The sequence below is a fragment of the Mesoplodon densirostris genome, chromosome 5, assembly GCF_025265405.1.
Source record: "Mesoplodon densirostris isolate mMesDen1 chromosome 5, mMesDen1 primary haplotype, whole genome shotgun sequence".
Classification (NCBI taxonomy): domain Eukaryota; kingdom Metazoa; phylum Chordata; class Mammalia; order Artiodactyla; family Ziphiidae; genus Mesoplodon; species Mesoplodon densirostris.
Window position 1 is genome coordinate 77885967 of NC_082665.1, and position 19659 is coordinate 77905625.

General features: G+C 47.7%; 1 pseudogene; it reads right to left on the reverse strand.

Moving 5' to 3' along the window:
• LOC132490468 (transcription factor-like 5 protein) overlaps positions 1-19659 on the reverse strand; it is a 31169-nt pseudogene that overhangs the window by 8000 nt on the left and 3510 nt on the right.

A 19659-nucleotide genomic window follows, 5' to 3' on the forward strand; every position in this document is an offset into this window, starting at 1 on the left:
AGGTCAAACTATTTGCACAACACTAAGGGCACAGACGTGGTGGTTTCTCAGAAGCCAAATGACAGAGATAGGACGAAGGAGACAAGAGAATCCGGCTACTGTCGCTTAAGCCAGACGTTCAGGAGACCTGCAAAACCCTAGGACAACACTACCTTTCTCATTAAATTGTTTTTCTTTTGGAACATAGTTGCCATAAAGTGTTATTTACGTTATTCTTTTTAAGTATATTTAAATGTCTCATTTTTAATGCCAAATATGGAAAATATCCATGGACACAACATAAACAAAAGCCCTCTGGGGTCCTTGTTAATTTTAGGTGTAAAGGGGTCAGTCTGAGTGTGGCCAACGGCACAGACCTGACACGACTGGCTACTTCAAAGGGCTGCTCTTGATGGGCCAGTGAGCCTGCAGGGCCGGGACAGTGACGCTCCAGGAGGCTGCGCTCCCAGACCCTCCCCACCTCTCCTCGGATGGCTGAGAGGCACCGGTTATGAAACGGCGGCATTCAGAGGGACGGCCACCCGAGTCCAAAGAGAAAATGGCTGGAGGAGAAACCGAAGGCCTGCTGCTTCTCACAAGTACGTGCTTCATGAGTGGAGCTGCACCTCATGCCACAGGCCAAGGGGCAAAAGGAATGCTTGGAGACCTTGGAAACGCAAACGTCAAGAATTCAACTGTATACTTGAGCCGGAATCTTCCTTTCTTTCTCTGAGATTAGAAGAGGCCAATGTCTACCTTTGAGGGGCAAGTGGGGAAGGTCCAAGCTTAAATAAAGCAGTTATTAAATAAAAACAGGATTTTACAGATCCACGCAGAGCTCAACTTGAGGCAACTTCTCCGACTCCTGCCACCACTGCCCGGGTCGCCAAAGTGCAGAAGAAAGCCACCTTACTACTAAAAACACAAATACTGTTTAAATTACAATCTAACAAACCTAAAGAGTCAATGGCTAGCACTGACCTAGCCCTGTCTCCATGGGGCACTGGGAGCATTTCAGGGGGACCACTCCTTGTGCCGGCTCAGCATGCCAAGTCCTGACCAAGGCAGCCCCCAGTGTCCTCCTCCGCTGACCACAGCATGACCACACCCACACACTAACAAGTAGGCTAAGTCCTCTGATAAGCAGAGAGGGGGCTGGGAGGCTCAAGGGGCAGCACCACGGAAGAAGGCAGGCTTCACACCAGGGTGTCCCTGCCTTCAACCCCAACTGCAAACCTATCAAACTCGTGTCCCCTGCCTCGGCAGGCGGATTCTTAACCACTGTGCCACCAGGGAAGCCCTAGAACACTATACCTATGTCATCCTTTTAGTTAAAAATCTAAGGAAGATTTCAGAGGACTAATGGGATGATGATTGAACATCACCAGGGTACAGCTCATCTATGTGTATTTACATATTTAAACAACGTTTCTCCTCCTGTGCCCTCATTCAATCACGATACCTAGTTTGCTCCACAAATGTGTCTCTGTTTCTAGGTAAGTCCGCAGTGTTAACATTTTAACACATTTTGCTTTCTAGACCCAGGACTCCCTGCCCGCAACTCACCTCTTCCTCACCTCACACCAACTGCCTCCCCTGTAACTGTGGTCTCCTTGGGTGACCTCAGAGCCAACATTCCGTCCCACCTCCTTTTAAAGAGATAGCGACCATCTCACTCTGGTCACCCCCGGCCCCCCATGGCCACCACCTCTCTCACATACGGTCAACCCATCTTAAAATGAGATACTTCTCAGGAGAAACTGTTCAAAACAGTGAACATTTATAAAAGCAGAGAAATTACGATGGTCTCAGGAAATAAAACGTTTTTAAGGTTTGTGTTGATCTGAACCACCCACCCAAGAAAAAACCCATGCCTCTGGATTTGACTTCTGAATCGTCAGAAAAGGAAAATCCAGCTATTTCTGTTAAGTGGAATGAAGTACTTTATTCAGAACAGATCATATCATTTTAGATCATCTGGTTCGTTTTGGTTCTTTTTTTTGATTTTACATTTGCAAGATCGCTTTCATAATTTCTTCCCAGAAATTCTAAGGGAAAATTTCACGTCACGAAACAAAAACAAACCCCTGTGATCAAGGCAAAAGTTAAAAGAGAAGAATTGTGTTCTGTTCCTAACACAACTTAAAATGTGGGTCCACACACAACAGCAGGTCACCAAACGGTGGTCACACCGTACTAGTAACAACTTTTCCCCAGAGGAAAAGAACGGTGGGCGGTCATCCCTGAAACTGGGAAAAAGAAAACCTGGAGGCGAACATGATGCACTGAGATAGTTTTATATCTTTACATTTCTAAGTGCAAATGTCCTCTCAGCTGAAAACGGCTCCACTTCCTAAGCAGACCTAGGAATACCAACACGAAACCTAAGGTTCCCCCAGGCCACCCAAGGGCAGGAAGCAGCCCACCACCTCCCAGGCAGCTCTCCAGCGTTTTGCTGTCAAGGTCCCTTTATACCCTTAAAACCTGAGGACCCCAAAGAGCGGTTGCTCATGTGGGATATGTATTTCCAAAATTAAACCTGAGAAAGGCTTTCAGAATTGTGGATGTTCCCTGATAACCACATCAAACCTCGACGGGCCGCAGTTCCACGAAAACCACTTGTGACACAGCCATGAATGCTCCGCACCTTCCTGCGTCGTAACGCACTCTGAAAACATCTTTTGCCTATGTGCACGGTGGCCAGTTGGACACATGCAGAGTCCACACGCTGGCACATTTCATTAGACGACATGAGACGCATCTCTTAACGTGAGCGCCCATCTCCTGAAATGTCTTTCGTTACTGGGAAGCCATCAAGCTCAGGGTGGCAGATAAAAGCTTTTCCAAATGCTAATTTTCCTTTAACACCGGAATTTTGTCATCAGTAACAAATATAGTCAGTTGATTTCCTCGAGTCTCACACTGTGCATCTTCGAGAGAACGCCTGACACACACCACCTGAAAAATGCAGTCCATCGGCACTGCTCTGCGGCCCCTGGCTGCGGGCGCCTCTGGCCCCTCAGGGGCACTACCAGGAACCTCTGCGCCAGCAGTGCGAACGCCGACCCGGCAGGGCTGGCTCACGAGGCCGACTGTGACCCTGGACAGGGCTTCTGAGCTCTTAGCCTCCAAAGGGTTTCAAAACACACCATTTCCGGTAGCTCAAGAACATTCTGGATACACGCCAAGCACTCACACGAATCCGCACTCCAGTGTCAGAGGAGAGGAAACATTTGCTTCCACAAAACTGTTCTAAAGCCCCACTTTGTTTTCCCTTCAGACTATACAACCCTTGGAAAACGTTAAGCTGCCAGAAGTGATTTTCTTTCGAGCAAAACCCAAAATACGCTCCCCAAACAAACAACGTGGGTGCTGCCCGACTCTACAAGCACGTAAATCTGAAGGCTCCACTACTACAAAGCTCGCCACAGGTAAGTAACCGCATCTTACCCATCTGAAGATGCTTAGTTCTATGGACTGGAGACTCATTTCTCTGAGATACTTTAAAATGTAATATAGAACCACAATGAAGCTCCTGTTTTCACAGCACAACAAACACGAGAAAACAGTTGCGGCTTCTCAAAAACATAACACACAAGCGTGCACCTGCCCTGCCCACCTAGCGGTAAAACAAGGTGGTCCTCCGAATCTCACACCCCGAAACAACATTCAAAGCTAACAATTTTAATTTTGAAACAATTCTAACCTGCGGGTCGCAAATTATATCCAGTGCTACAACAGAACCTCATTATTTCGGTCACAAATTATATCCAATGCTACAACGTTACCTCATGATTTCGGACTCTGCTAACTCAACTTATGGTTCTAACAGGCTGGGCCAAAGTTCACAGTTACTGATATTTCACGTTAAGAGTCTTCCGTCTCAGGACGAATCCTTTGCTGGGGATGAGGAGGGATTGAGAAGGTGCTGAAAGTTCTATGAAGTACTGAAAACAGCAAGCTTTCACAATTTCACAAGCCTCTTGCACAATTCCATTTTTATTAATGGGACAGTCACTAACGAGGCCACGCCCAGGAATTTGAGAGGACATGCGACATCCTGCCGCCCTGGCAGCGGTCCCCCTCAGCGACCCCACGCTCATCCTGACTCGACTGCCCTAGTGGCACTGCAGTCCTTTACGTGGCCAATCCAAAGTCTGCTGCTTGCCAAATAACACTGTCATTCAAATTCCACTGAAGCAAAAGGACCCACAGCACGATAAGCTTCTCAAGCGGTAACTACAGAGAGAAATCTAGGAACCACCTGCTGTTCAAAACTTCTTAGGTGGTTTTGCCTCACAGGTCTGTGCAGACAAAAAGTCAAACTTGTTGCTGAAAAGCTCGCCACGACTGGTGCCTCGGCAAAGCTCTGGTGAGGCCGGGACCCCAGCTCCCCCTTGGCGGGCGGGCAGCGGGCACTCTGGTTTCTCTCTATCCACTTCCTAGTGAAAACACAGGCTTGTGACCTCGGTGGGCAGCTCTCCAAAAGCGCTTCAGGAACAACCAGCAGAGCCACCTGAATGCGTCCAGGGTAAGGTGGAGGCAACGAGGCTTTCCCTGTCCTCTACGGAACCGCTTGCTACCTTGGATGGACTCCTGCTGGGGTCTGCACGTTTGTGCCCCCGGAGCCCTCCTGAATGGGATATCTGCCCTGGAAAAGAGGCCCCAGAGCCCACCTGGCCCTGCCACCGGGACCCAACTGCCCCGGCATCTTGACCTCGGGCCTCCCGCCTTCAGAGCTGCAAGAAATCAAGTCCACTGTGTCAAAGCTCCTAGCCTGTGGTCCTTGCCACGGCAGCCCGAGTGCACTGAGGCAGCTCCCTCTTGTCTCTCAAGGAACAAGAAGACATGGCTTCAAACACTGGCAAGGGACTCTCTGAATCCTACACCCTGGGGGTTGGTGCTTGTAAGACAAGGCCCCCGCCAGGGTCTTAGGGACCCTCTGAACTGCACAGGCTCCTGTCCTCACCGAGTCTGCAAGATGGGGCAGGTCTGGCTAAATGCCCAGGACAACACTGGGATGGGCCCCCAAACGGGAGCCTCCCCCATCCTTCCCCAACCAAGACAGAGGGTGTGACTGTGAGGTGGGGGGGGAGGGTCACAGACGGGACCTGGGCACAGTAAGTCGCTCCCCAGGACAGTCAACCCTGCTGGGCACCTCAGGGGTTGCTTCCTAGGGACCCTGATCCTCCAGCTCCGCCCCCCTAACCACCCACCCTATCGCTTTCATATCCGCAGTGGTCTGTCTGGGCCCCGAGTGCACCCGGGCTAGCTACTCCCTTCCAGCACCCACGGGGGCACTGCTCCAGATCCCCGTGTCACCCGTAGCACCCAGTGCAGGCCTGGTGCACCGTGTCTCACTGCGGCAAGAGCTGTTGGTAAGGATCCGGTGAGAGGCTGTGGGTGAGGACAGCCTACGATAAAGGCAAAATGCCACCGTTCCCTCAGGCCCAAAGACCCCTGGGGCCTCCTCACCCACAGCGCACCCCGGCTGTACTCTGGGGCTCTGGTTCCCGCCGGTCCACTTTGAGGGGGACGTCTGCACTGAACCCTCTTCACTGGGGACCACAAACTAGCCAGATAGTCCACGCTTTTCCCAAAGAGCGAGAACGTGGTGGAGGGCCCCCTGAAAACATTGCCTGTCTTCTTAAAAGTAACCCATTTCCCCAGGTGTTAAAGTTCAGAGTCAACTGCCTTTTCAAATTCCCATTTCTCAACAACAAGAGCATTTCTAACCGTGACCTACAGCAGAGGTTCTCAAAGTGTGGCCCCCGGGCCTTTCAGGAGGGCCCCCCCAAGGTCCAACTATTTGCACAACACTAAGGGCACAGACGTGGTGGTTTCTCAGAAGCCAAATGACAGAGACAGGACGAAGGAGACAAGAGAATCCGGCTACTGTCGCTTAAGCCAGACGTTCAGGAGACCTGCAAAGCCCTAGGACAACACTACCTTTCTCATTAAATTGTTTTTCTTTTGGAACATAGTTGCCATAAAGTGTTATTTACGTTATTCTTTTTAAGTACATTTAAATGTCTCATTTTTAATGCCAAATATGGAAAATATCCATGGACACAACATAAACAAAAGCCCTCTGGGGTCCTTGTTAATTTTAGGTGTAAAGGGGTCAGTCTGAGTGTGGCCAACGGCACAGACCTGACACGACTGGCTACTTCAAAGGGCTGCTCTTGATGGGCCAGTGAGCCTGCAGGGCCGGGACAGTGACGCTCCAGGAGGCTGCGCTCCCAGACCCTCCCCACCTCTCCTCGGATGGCTGAGAGGCACCGGTTATGAAACGGCGGCATTCAGAGGGACGGCCACCCGAGTCCAAAGAGAAAATGGCTGGAGGAGAAACCGAAGGCCTGCTGCTTCTCACAAGTACGTGCTTCATGAGTGGAGCTGCACCTCATGCCACAGGCCAAGGGGCAAAAGGAATGCTTGGAGACCTTGGAAACGCAAACGTCAAGAATTCAACTGTATACTTGAGCCGGAATCTTCCTTTCTTTCTCTGAGATTAGAAGAGGCCAATGTCTACCTTTGAGGGGCAAGTGGGGAAGGTCCAAGCTTAAATAAAGCAGTTATTAAATAAAAACAGGATTTTACAGATCCACGCAGAGCTCAACTTGAGGCAACTTCTCCGACTCCTGCCACCACTGCCCGGGTCGCCAAAGTGCAGAAGAAAGCCACCTTACTACTAAAAACACAAATACTGTTTAAATTACAATCTAACAAACCTAAAGAGTCAATGGCTAGCCCTGTCTCCATGGGGCACTGGGGGCATTTCAGGGGGACCACTCCTTGTGCCGGCTCAGCATGCCAAGTCCTGACCAAGGCAGCCCCCAGTGTCCTCCTCCGCTGACCACAGCATGACCACACCCACACACTAACAAGTAGGCTAAGTCCTCTGATAAGCAGAGAGGGGGCTGGGAGGCTCAAGGGGCAGCACCACGGAAGAAGGCAGGCTTCACACCAGGGTGTCCCTGCCTTCAACCCCAACTGCAAACCTAACAGCTAGCTGTGCTGCCCAGGGAAATGGGGACAACTGTGAAACTCCATCGTGTCAAGTGCCAGTCAGAATATGATAAATAACCTGTGTCATTTGTAAGGGGGCTCCCAGCATGCCTTTTTTTTTTTAAACTAAGGGACACAAACCAGTGTCCATCACCAGGAGACCAGTTTGAGAAAAACCGAGAAACAGCCGTATGATGCAATACTTTAAGACTGTAATTAAAGGATGATGAACTCCACAGCCCCTGCCATGGAAAGAGCCCCACACCCTTGAGCGAAGCCAGCAGGTAACAGTTCCCAGCACATCTTGACCCCCACCCCCACCCTGCCCCAACCAAGTTCACAAACACATCCACAGCTGTAACTGGGCTTCCAAATGGTGCCATTTCTGGGGTTTCTGCTTTCTTTATATCCTTTCATATTTTATATCCTTTCTTTATATCCTAATTTTCTCTCTCTATAAACTTACCTTTGCAACCCATACACAGTACAGCTCTCTTTACATTGGGGGAGAACCTCATTTCCCTTCCTGTAGTAAAGGTGTATTAAATACCTCTTGAGTGTCTCTATCAGCATATGGAAAACAAAACCATAGCACCTAAGTTTGACACTCAAGACAGAAACTTCTGCTTCACAAATTCCAAACAAGATAATCACACTGACTAAGTAGGTTGTACAATCACGGCTACAACAATTCTTATTAAAATGCGTACAATTATCTATTCAACTTCACGCAACAACTTACCCTCAAAATTAGAGGTGACCTTTCAACAATGCAGGAACTGGACTCCCATCCATTTCCCGTGTATAACTTATACTTGGCCTCCGTATACAGCAGACTGTGCAGTACCGTACTATGTACTACTGGAAAAAGTCCCTGTGTAAGTGCACCCGGACCGTTCAAACCCATGTTGTTCAAGGGTCAACTACACTACTCAAAAAAATAAAATGAAGAGAACAGTATGGAGGTTCCTTTAAAAACTAGAGTTGCTGTATGATCCAGCAATCCCAGTCCTGGGCATGTATCAACCTAAATGTCCACTGATGGATGCAATGGATAAAGAAGATGTGGTTAATGTATACATCAAAACATTACTCAGCTATAATGAAATGCCATTTGCAGCAACATACATGGACCCAGAGATTATTATACTAAATGAAATCAGAGAAAGACGAATATATATCACTTATATGTGGAATCTAAAAAACTTGACATAAATAAACTTACTTATTACAAAACAGAAATAGACTCAGACGTAGAAAACAAAGTGTATCCCACGGCCCGCATGCTCGGGCAGGGGGATAAATTAGCGTTTGGAATTAAAAAAAAAAAAAGGCCTAAGCGAGAGACTCCAGGAAGCGTGGGCGCTTAAGATCAACGGAGCTCAATGTAGACCGTTAGGCCTCCTCCTTCCCAAATAGTACATGTCCATTAGCTTTTAGTCACACAGCCTTTGCAGTGGAATTAACACACATCATTTGATGCTGGCCTTAAAGAGAGTAACATTAGGTTTCCACTGTACCTGACGCCACCATTTAAGTAAGAAGAAATGCAAAAGGGACTCTTTAAGGAAAGTTTTTCTTAAAGGACTTCCCGAAGCCACCAGTTGTATGAGAAATCAGGCCTCTACTGGACACAGTGCCAACTGCAGGGACCCAAGGACAACAGTGAACTGACCTGTAAACATTCAATCTTCGCTCTGTAAGAGCCAAATGGAAATCACTTGGTAGCTTGCAACACGTGGATAAAAAAGGTAAAACACGTCATGTTAACAGAAATAAAAAACAATCAGTACCTGGAACATCTGGAAAACACACACAAAAAAGACCCAGTCCGCGGGCTGCCAGGGAAGGGGCTCCGCGCCAATAAGGCACCCTGTGCTCAGTCACGGAGAGACTTCCAGTGTCAACAGCAGGACCCACAACTCCACCGCCAAGAAGAAAACGGGAGCCGAGTCCCCACTCCAAACCCTCCCCGCCTCACCAAGAAGATAAACCCCACCCACACGAAGGGCCACCTGAAGCACTGGGCGTCGCCCCGTGTCCAGGTTCCAGTGACGCATTTCCTCCACAAGCCATGGTGATGCTCACACACGCATACATGCTGGGAGGGGCACTGCTCGCCAGAAAGAAATGGTGACCCCCGGTAACAGCAGACAATCAGGGGAGGGGCCCACGGCCCAACTTTTAATTCTGCCCTTTCTTATCAGAGCATAACTCGCTTCGCCTGGAACAGCCTGAATTTAATCGAATACTAATACAAGACAGTTCTCGGTGGAAAATCAGAAGGAAATTAAAGATACACCTTATTCCTAAACTCACTGCTAACCTAAGTCTGCAAGAACACGGGCAGCTAGGAAACAGAAGGTGCTCAGGAAATGCATTAGGCAGAACGCTTCACAACAGGGTTGGGGCTGGGCCTCCCCAGGCGACCCCTGAGACGTCTCTGCCGTGTTAAGATGGGAGAGCAGAGGACTAGACGTGGAGACGTGTATGGTCAATACACGCCACCCTCAAGTGCCAACAAGGGGCCCCAGGCTCCAGGGACATGGCTGCCGACCCTCACAGGACCCCATTACACACGTCTCCAGGGCTGGGAAGGCCACCCTTCTGGTCCCTGCTACAACCAGGGTGCTTGGCACACAGGATGCAATAAATGTTTGTTGAATACAACAAGAAATCGTTCTAAAGGTCACAGATCTTATTTCCTTAAAATCCATGACTAAGATATGGGGATATGTGCATGTGGATAGCTGATTCACTTTGTTATAAAAGAGAAACTAACAAACCATTTTAAGCAACTATACTCCAATAAAGATGTTGGAAAAAAAATCCAGGGCTAAAGCACCTTTCTTGGAAACATGAAGGCAGGGACTACGTAGCTCTGGGGAAATCATGGAACATTTCTTTGGGGTTGGCCCAACGGCCCAGTTAGAACCCAGCTCTGCGATCTGGATTGCTGGATCTTGAATCAAGGGGTGCGAATGGGGTGGCCCCTCTATCTATTACCTCTCCTGATGCCCCGCAGAATCTGTGTTTCCTGTTCTGTGACTCTCGGATCTAGAGGGCTCAGTCCCGAGGGGGAAGAGAGCTTCCTCGCGGGGACGCAGTGAGGCTTCCTGGCGCCGTCGCGGGAGGCTGTGGCCTGGCCACTTGGGACTCTTCAGGCCCAAAGCAGGGGTGGCAGGGCCCGACTGTCCAGGGTGAGGAGCCGGAGAACCCAGGTCCTCTTCGTCCTCCAGGCCTGTGGACTGCCACAGCGATGCCCTCGGGCCCGACGGCTGAGCCTCAGACCCAGCAGAAGCAAAGGTTTGGGTCACCCACCAGGCCACGGACTCCCAGCAGCTGCTCGGGGGCCCAGGGAGCGTGGACGGGTTCATGGAGGAGGGTCGTTGTCGGTACCAGCGCAGCGGCTGCCACCAGGAGTGACGGCTGTGACAGCCGCGCCTCGTCCTGCCTCTGATGGAAACGTGCCTGCGTGTTTATCCACCGCACGCTTTTGTTTTCTCCTCCTTGCGCGTCCCTGGTCGCGTTGGATATGACGGGAATGGCCGGCCTTATTCCCATGGTCTGCAGGACCGGGAAGCCCGCCCAGAAGTGACGGGAGGTCCAGTCCCCTCTCCTGGGGGCGAGGACAGTGGCGAGGCGGGCGTCGTGTTGGGTGGGAGGTGAGTTTGTGCCTGTCTTCCTTTGGGAATTTGGCTCAAAGGGCGGCTGAAAGCAAGGCATGCAGGCACGCGGGGGGGCCGAGATGATGGGTCCACTCACCCAAATTTGGGTCCACTCACCCACGCACAGTAAGGCCAATCTACTGACACTGGCTTGCAGTGAAAGAAAGTGCAGCTTTTATTGCGGGTGCCAAACAAGAACTTCAGGTCTTTTGAGCAATAGCTGCCCACACTGCTTGTTTGGCAGCTGCAAGAAACGCTGAACTTTTTTTCACCGCAACTGGTGACAGCAAATTGGCTTTACTGTGTGCAGGCAAGTGGACCCACATCTGGTTCAGTACCATTCAGCCTCATCAATAAACAAACAGCAAGGAAAATAGGAAAGGGGAGCCATAACAGATTAAAAGGTATTTAAGAGCTATGAACCAAATGCAGTGTTTGGATACTGATTTGAGTAAGTCAACAGTAAAAAGACACTTGTGAGCCAATCAGAGAAATCTGGACAGGGATGGAGATTAAGGAGGATGATGATGACCTGATTGTGCTTTTAAACAGCCCTTTTCTTTTTAGAGATACATTTGTGAATCAAAATGATATGACATCTGGAAATGCTTTAAAAGAACTCAGTGACGGTGGGAGGATGGCGATGTATAGGTGAAACATAGTTATGCCTGAAGCTGAGTTATTGCACACGGGAGTTCATTATTCTAGCCTCTCCGTTTTTGTGCATGTATACATTTCTGTAAGTTTTTGTTTTTAAGCACAGCATTCCTACACAATTAAGTCTAAGTTTATATGTTTTTATTGCGGTAAAATATATATAACATAAAATTTGCCATTTTTTACCATTTGGAAGTGTACAATTCAGTGGCTTAAGTACATTCACAATGTTGTGTAAACATCACCGTTATCTATTTGCAGCACTTTCTCATCTCCCCAAACTCAAACTCTGTCCCTGTGAAACATGTTCCCTCCATCCATCTGCCTCCCCCAGTCTCTGGCCCCCCTCATTCCATTTTTTGACGTTATGAATCTGATGACTCTAGGTACTTCATGTAAGTGGAATCAAACAGTATTTGTCTTTTTGTGTCTGCCTTTTCCCGGTCAGCAGCCTGTTTTGGAGGTCCATCTATATTGTGAGGCATGTGTCAGAACTTCATTCCTTTTCATGGCTGAATAGTAATCCATTGGCTGTACAGACATTCTGCTTATCCATTCGTCTGTTGATTGGATTGTTTCCACCACTTGGATTGTTTCCACCTTTTGGTGACTATGAATAAAGCGGCTACGAACACTGGTATACAAATATCTGTTTCAGTCCCTGCTTTCTATTCTTCTGGGTAATTCCTATTCTTTTGGATCATATGGTAATTCTGTGTTTCACTTTCTGAGGACCCACCAGCTGCACCATTTTACATTCCCACCAGCAATCCCGAGGGCTGCAATTTCTCCACATCCTCACCAACACTTGTTATTTTCTTTTCTAAGAGCCACAGCCAATGGGTGTGAACTGCTATCTCACATCCATTAAAGTGCTTTTGATTTGCATTTCCCTGATCATTGGTGATGTTGAGCATCTTTTCATGTGCTTATTGGCCATGTGCTTATCTTCTGTGGAGAAAAGTCTATTCAAGTCCTTTACCCATTTTTGAATTGTGCTGCCTCTTTGTTGCTGGACTACAATAGGTTTATATTTAATTTGTGTCCAGGAAGGGAAGTATAAGCGCTCTCTCTGCTGCCACTGCGCTGACTTCTGAGTCATCTGGAACGGCTGGAGCACTCCACCTGTCCACACGCTAAGTGGCATCCCAACCAAGGCCATCTGCCATTTGCAACAACTGTCTATGCTCAGAAGCTATATCTGCACATAAATACATTCTAATTTCCTTCCCCAAATTTAAAAGATTTTCAACGGGTCTTAATGCAATGTAAGATGAACCATGGTTTGATATATTGGTTTCTATATTCTGACACCCAAAGCCCAACTATACAATATTTGCCTATATTTCAGAAGGTAGAATTTACCTTTGAGAATACCTAAATAGAAGTCCGAAGGAAGACAAGAATCATCTCTCAGATGTAAGAAAGTACTTCAAGAGATTTTCTAAACAATCGTCATAAAATGAGGTGGATAGCCCTGGGCACCCGTCTTTATTTTGAATACTTCTGCCAGCAGTGGGGTTAAGGTGTAGCTCAGTCTAGACTCTCACGAGGTCCCTGGGACTCAGTTCATGGGAACTTGGGGTGACCGTGAAAGAGGGAGACAAGTGGACACCTCCCGCCCTTGACTGCCTCAAAGGGAAGCTAGTAATTGTTACTCTGCTCTCTCAAGTAGCGTCTATTTCAATGAAACTTAAGTGAAATAGCTGAGTTTGAAGGGATTTTTACAACTCATCAGACACCCGGAGATGACCTCTGGTCAAAGTTGGATATTCACATTAAATTTGTAAATAGGAGAAGGTCAATAACAAAAACTATTTTTCGTAGGAAAAAGAAAGACTGTTCCAATTACATGTCAAGAAATTATACCAGGAAGTCAGGAAGAGGAAGAAAACTGGTGTCATCTGTACAGAGAGACGAGAGACTTAAAGGAAAAGGGTTAATGAAACCAAGAGGGGTGACAAACTTCGGGGCCCAGGTGGGAGGGTGTGCCCCCGACACTCAGCCACGCTGAGAGCCCCACAGAGATGGGACAAGGCCAGTCACGGCGGGAGATGCCACGGGGGCTCTCAGAACCACAGGTCTGACAGACAAGAGAGGACAGGAAAGGCCTGAATCACAATTCGTAACCTCAACCTAATAAACATACACAATTCGCCAAACAGAGAATGCACATCCTTTCCAAGTAAACACAGAATTTAAAAAAATTGACCACATAAGAGGTCACAATGGAAGTCTCAACAAGATTTTAAAAACTGCCATCTTCACTGATCACAATGTGATAAATAAATGGGAGGAATAGATAAAATGCTGTTCTTCTAAAGAACAGTCTTATCTGCAAAACAGAAACAGACTCACAGACATAGAGAACAGACTGGTGGTTGTCAAGGGGGTGGGGGTGGGGGATTGATGGAGTGGGAGCTTGGGGTTAGCAGATGCAAACTATTACATATAGGATGGATAAACAAGGTCCTAACCCTATATAGGGTTACAGTTCCCGGTATAGCACAGGGAACTATATTCAGTATCCTGTGATAAACCATAATGGAAAAGAATATGAAAAAGAATGTATGTATGTGTATATATATATATATGTATATATATATATATGTATATGTATATATATATATATATATATATATATACACATACGTGTGTGTATATATATGTGTATATACCTATATATATACACCTGAGTCACTTGACTCTACAGCAGAAATTAACACAACATTGTAAATCAACTATACTTCAATAAAATAAATTTAAAATAAAAAGGACAGAATTCCTACTGCACAGGAAAGGGAGAAGTAATAGTACAGCTACACCTGATAACTGGGGATGGTGCGCAAGGACAAGTGGGTGCGGGGCGGCCCCCAGCCCATCTTCAGGTGGAGGAGGGAAGACAAAGCAGGGGGGCAGCGCCACTTTCCTGCCCAATCACTGTGATGGTGACATGACAGAGGAGAGGGGAGCACAGAGTGAGAGACTGCCCCACAGCCCCAGAGCCTGGCTAGGGTTCAAGGTCATGAACCCAAAATGTCACCTCACAACAACTGTGTCACCAGTGATCCTGGATTGGGGCTGGACGGGGGAAAATGGTGTAGAGGGTGTTATTGGGACACGAGGCAAAATTTGAATTAGATAAGAGTATTACAGCAATGTTAAGTGTCCTGATTTGGGCCATTGTATTCTGGTTATGTAAGATAATGTAATATTCTTTAAAATCAAACACTGAAGTGTTTGGATATCAAGGGGCATGGTGCCCACAGGTTACCATCAAATGGTTGAGACTGCGAGAGACAGAACAAATGGGGCAAAATGTGAACAACTGGGGGTTCTGGGTAAACCTGGGTGGGCACACAAGGAGCTCTTAGCACTCATCTTGGAATTTTCCTGCAAGTTTAAAATTATATAAAAATTTTTAATTACCATAAATAAATACAACGAATCATCTAAATCCAGGGTTCTACAGGCACCTGTCTGGCCCGATCTCTTCAAAATCTCAGTGCCGTAATACAAACTGTGGGGTAGGAAGGCCTGCTATAGCTTAGAGACAGAAAAACGTCACTGAAGGCAACACAGGAGCATGGCTGGGTGCTGGTTTGGAAAAACACGCAGCCATAAAAGTCACCTTTAGAACATCTGGGGGACATGGGAATACAGACTGGGTAGTAGATGGTATAAGACAATGACTATCGACCTTGTGAGGTGTGAAAACGGCACTGGCGTTACGTGGGCGACGCAGGCGTAAATATTTAGAGGTGACGGGTCATGACATCTGTCATTGTCTTTGAAATTGTGCTGTGCGCGTGCACGTGTGTGTTAAACACGGTAAATGTTGACGGCTCAGACTAGGTGAGGGGAGGGCAGGTGTTCAGTGAACTCTGTGCTCACTAGAAAAATAAAACAAAGCGAACCACCTGCTTGCAGACTCGTTTACTCATTCTCAACTTCTCCACCTGATGCCTCCTGGGCACTGAAAACCTAGCCCGTGGGACACAGAACGTGGATTCCGCCCCACCCCATCCTGCTCGTCCACACGTCTTCCCATCTCAGGAAACGGCGCCACCCGCCCACCTGCTCCAGCCAGACGCCCCACCGTGATCCCCACTTCCTCTGCCCAGCAGCCCTACATCCAGCACCGCGGGCCCTGGCCAGTCACAGCAGAGCGGCTGCGGCCTCTGACCAGGGTCTGTGTCTCCACTCCTGCCCACCCCAAACCTCTCCTCCTGGAGTCCAGTCTCCCTGCTGCACAGCAGGGAGAGCCATCTTTGCAGCATGTCAACCAGACCCCACACCGGGATGGAGGTGGTCCATTCACCCTCGACCTCTCAGCCGCTTTCCTCCAGCCCACGGGGTCTCTGTCTTATTCAAGGTGCCCCCAGTGTCTGGGATACAAGCCTGGTTAGAGTCGGAACAGACCTGTGGGATGACATGTGTACTGAAATAATTTAGGAAAATCACGGAAGACTTTTGTGTACCACATCTTTCAAAATGTTCATGCAAGGAAGAGGGGGAAAGTCACTGAGGAAACAGGAAGGACACAAGGGTTTAAGCTACCTACATTCTAATTCCCCCCCAAATTGCTACTGACGTCACACGTCACTTCAGCCTGTTTCCTGATGGGTCTTGTAATCCGACCCAGAAACAATCTACAACTTCAATGTAACTAAATTTCACAAATATTCAGGAAGCCTAAGACACATAAAAATTAATGTCCGGAAGTTTTTAACCTATTTTACCTTTGCGTAGAGATTGTGACAGTTAAGTTTTTTTATTGCTGTAAACACCTTCATCATATTTGAAGGAATCATATAAATAAGAGTTTACCACCATTAGGTACACAATTAAATCATTGTTTTAAATAGAAAAGCTTTATTTTTTTACAATAAACCAAGTCTATCGCTAAAAAATAATGGTAAAGAGCAACCACACTATAAATAACCAGAAATGATCCAATCAGCACAAACTGCACACAGGGATCGCTTTCAAAGGCAACTAAATATACAAGGAAAGTAAGGAACTGGACGAAATTACGAAATACACAAGATAGAAATGCCCATAGGCACAGAAAAGGGAAACGGAGAAGACAAACTCTTAGCACTCAGCCCCAGGGGCTTCACTCCAGGCGACCTGGGGCGCTCGGCCGTCGCTGCCCCAGGATCTAGATACGGAAAGCTCTTCTGCAAAAGGTTCCACGTTTACAGTGCCAACCTCAGCTCGGTTCTCTAACCAGGCCCGTGCTGCCGTCAACGGCAGCGACTACACGACAGCCAGGACCAGCAGCAAAACCCGGACGCTCTTCACTAAGGCCTCATCTACAGCGGCCAGCCCCCCTTCAGTGGCCCACTAAGCCCAGTCGCGCTCCCTGCAAAGTTTCCTGTTTACTTCTCCTGGGCCAGGAGCAAGGACCAGGTCCAAGTCTCTAGACCAAGGATGGACCCAAACCCCCTGAAACTGGAAGCAAAATTGTGTGTGTGTTTCTTCTGGGCAGGACATTCTTTCACTCACCTGCCCTCCAGGTGCCAAGAAAGTCACAGAAGCTAGGATTCACAGCTTTGATCCTCCAGGTGTCCCGGTTCATAAAGGACCACAGGCTACCAGCCGGTTAATATCCCCAAACCTGGTCGTTTTAGGGATGATTTACATCACAACTGGAGTCTTAGACCATCTTTAACTTTTACGTATTACGTTCAGATAATACGGCCCTTGTTTCTATTTCCCCACCTGTACGCTCAGAACTTTAGAGCAACTTTCTAAGGTAACAACAACAGCAGGAATTCTCTAGATGCTCTCTAACTGCAGGCACTCGGCCAGACACTACATTTCAGCTTCTTTACTTCCTGTGTCCCATCTACGCAGTAGGTAATATACCTATTTTATAGACGAGAGACTCAGGTGGAGAGGTAAAGAATGTGTAGGAAGTTGTTAAACTAGGGAATGGCAGAGCAAGAATTTAAACTTTTACCGTCAACACGTAGTACATATAAGGCTTTTTTTCAGACGGTAGGTGCTCAGCAAATGTTTATTAAATAAATATAAACCATGCCCATTATGGTTCACGGTGAGTTCAGTGATGCCCATCACTTGGCGTGTATGTGCGGACACACCCTTAGGAAAGGGATCTAGATGCCTAGCTTTAATATATCCCTTTAAAGAAATAAATTTCCACCGCTCCACACTGTAGGTTCAGAGATGAATATTTGTCTTGCTCAATGCTCTATTTCCTGAGCCTAAAACAGAAACCGGTACAAAGTACTCAACAAATGACTAAGTTAATTAACTCTATGTTAGGGAATCATCCCGTACCCAGCTATAACAGAAAAAGTAACCACGTTTTGCTTCTACACAGAACAGCACAAATAAAATCCACAGATAAAACAACTTACATAAGCTGTAACTTCCTCCTTCTTCAATATCCTTAAAAGAACCAAGCAAAACGGAGTAACCCAGTGTGCAGGCGGACTCCCTCCCAGGAAGGCGGCCCCGGCCAGCACCTGGGAACTTAGATTTCGGGGGGGTTCCCACCACCATTGGTCACTGGCTTATGCTAAACACCAGCTTTCCTTCTGGGCGTCTGGGATTTGGCCGCGTACCACCTAGGGAATACCCCCCACAACCAGCCCCCAGGAGGATCCATGGCCCCGAGTCTCTAAGGAGCTTTGCTGTCCGGGAACATGTCACCAGTGCTGGGGGGTGACAGGCATCCTGAGTGGCTCCACTGAGAGGTGTTCTGGGGAGCTGGCGCCTGGGGCCCCTAGACCTCTCCACATGCGCCTCTGCTGACTTTGCTGGGTTCTTTGCCCAAAATATATCAAAGCCATGAGTCCTCCTAATGAATCTTCAAACCTGGGGGTGGTCTTGGCTACCCCCATCCACCTAGCAAAGCAAGGTGACCATTGACTCTTGCCAGCTTTCCCTCCCTTGAACACAGAAGTGCCTGCACCATTGTTTTCTACAAAAAGGTGCCTGTTACCAGCACTGACTCTCATCAGCTTGGCGTCTAGGACAACTGTATACCACCGACAGCACGCATTACCTTCTATCTCTTTCCATGCGGTTGTGCCTCTCCCTCCGCTGGGACCTGCCCCGTGGGGGCCCGCTCTGCCTCTGCTCCCCGAGGGCGGCCTGGGGCGACTCCACCGACGGCCAAGCACCCTGCGCTGCTGTGGAGCCTTCACCCACATTCCGGAGCTCTCCCAGGGTTCTTCGTTCTCTGTTTGTGTCCAACTGACGTATCCTACTGCGACTCCTCTTATTTCTTGCTTGTTTACATAGCGCTTCTTCTTTGCAAAAGAAGGAAAAAGTGGTGTTTTAATTGTTTGGTTCTTCTAAACTTACCCTCGTGAATGCTGAATATATTTTTTGGTATTTTCGATCCAAGATATAAACATGAATGGGTAAGGAGCACACAGAACCAAACAAGAAGCGCTCCAAAATTCCATAGAAACATCCGGCACAAGGCTCTAGGTTTCAAACTATACAACTGAACATAAACTAAATTAAAACACCCCAGAGGGCTTTCCTGGTGGCGCAGTGGCTGAGAGTCCGCCTGCTGATGCAGGGGACACGGGTTCGTGCCCCGATCCCGGAAGATCCCACATGCCGCGGAGCGGCTGGGCCCGCGAGCCATGGCCACTGAGCCTGCGCGTCCGGAGCCTGTGTTCCGCAACGGGAGAGGCCACAACAATGAGAGGCCCACGTACCGCAAAAAAAAAAACACCCCAGGTATTATGTAATCAATGCAGCTTATACAGCAATACAATCAAAAGTCCCCCTTTTAAATCAAGAGCCATTTTAACTGTCATCTATGAATAAAAAAACCAAGAAGTTGTTTGATTTTTCTGATATTCAGAATGGGAAAAAAAAACAAACCTAGAAATATTTTCTCCAAAAGATTTTCTTGATATGCAATTATTCTAAGATGACAACTGATATTCTAACTGCAATGCTCAGAAGAGGACAGAACCTAAGTGGTTTAGGATTAAACACGCCCTCACCTTACAAGTGAGATTCCCCCCACAAAAGGAGTAATCACGTCATAGCTTTGACCTGTGCTACAGAAATATGTCAAATTTCTATCACAGTACAGCAGGCGTCTAATAAGTACCTGTGGTGATGTGCATTCCCGAGGTACCGTACAAAGCCAAACCCTCTACGGTGAAAGAATCACTTAACACACATTTCAGAATGGTGATAACTTTTCAAAAGGCATAGAGAGGAATTCACAAGTATTGGTAATATTTTGGTTCTTCAGCTGAGTAGTCAGTACAGGGACTATTTTAATTTTAACCTTTATACCTTACAAATGCTAACATATACTTTCACGAGCAATGTCACAAGAACA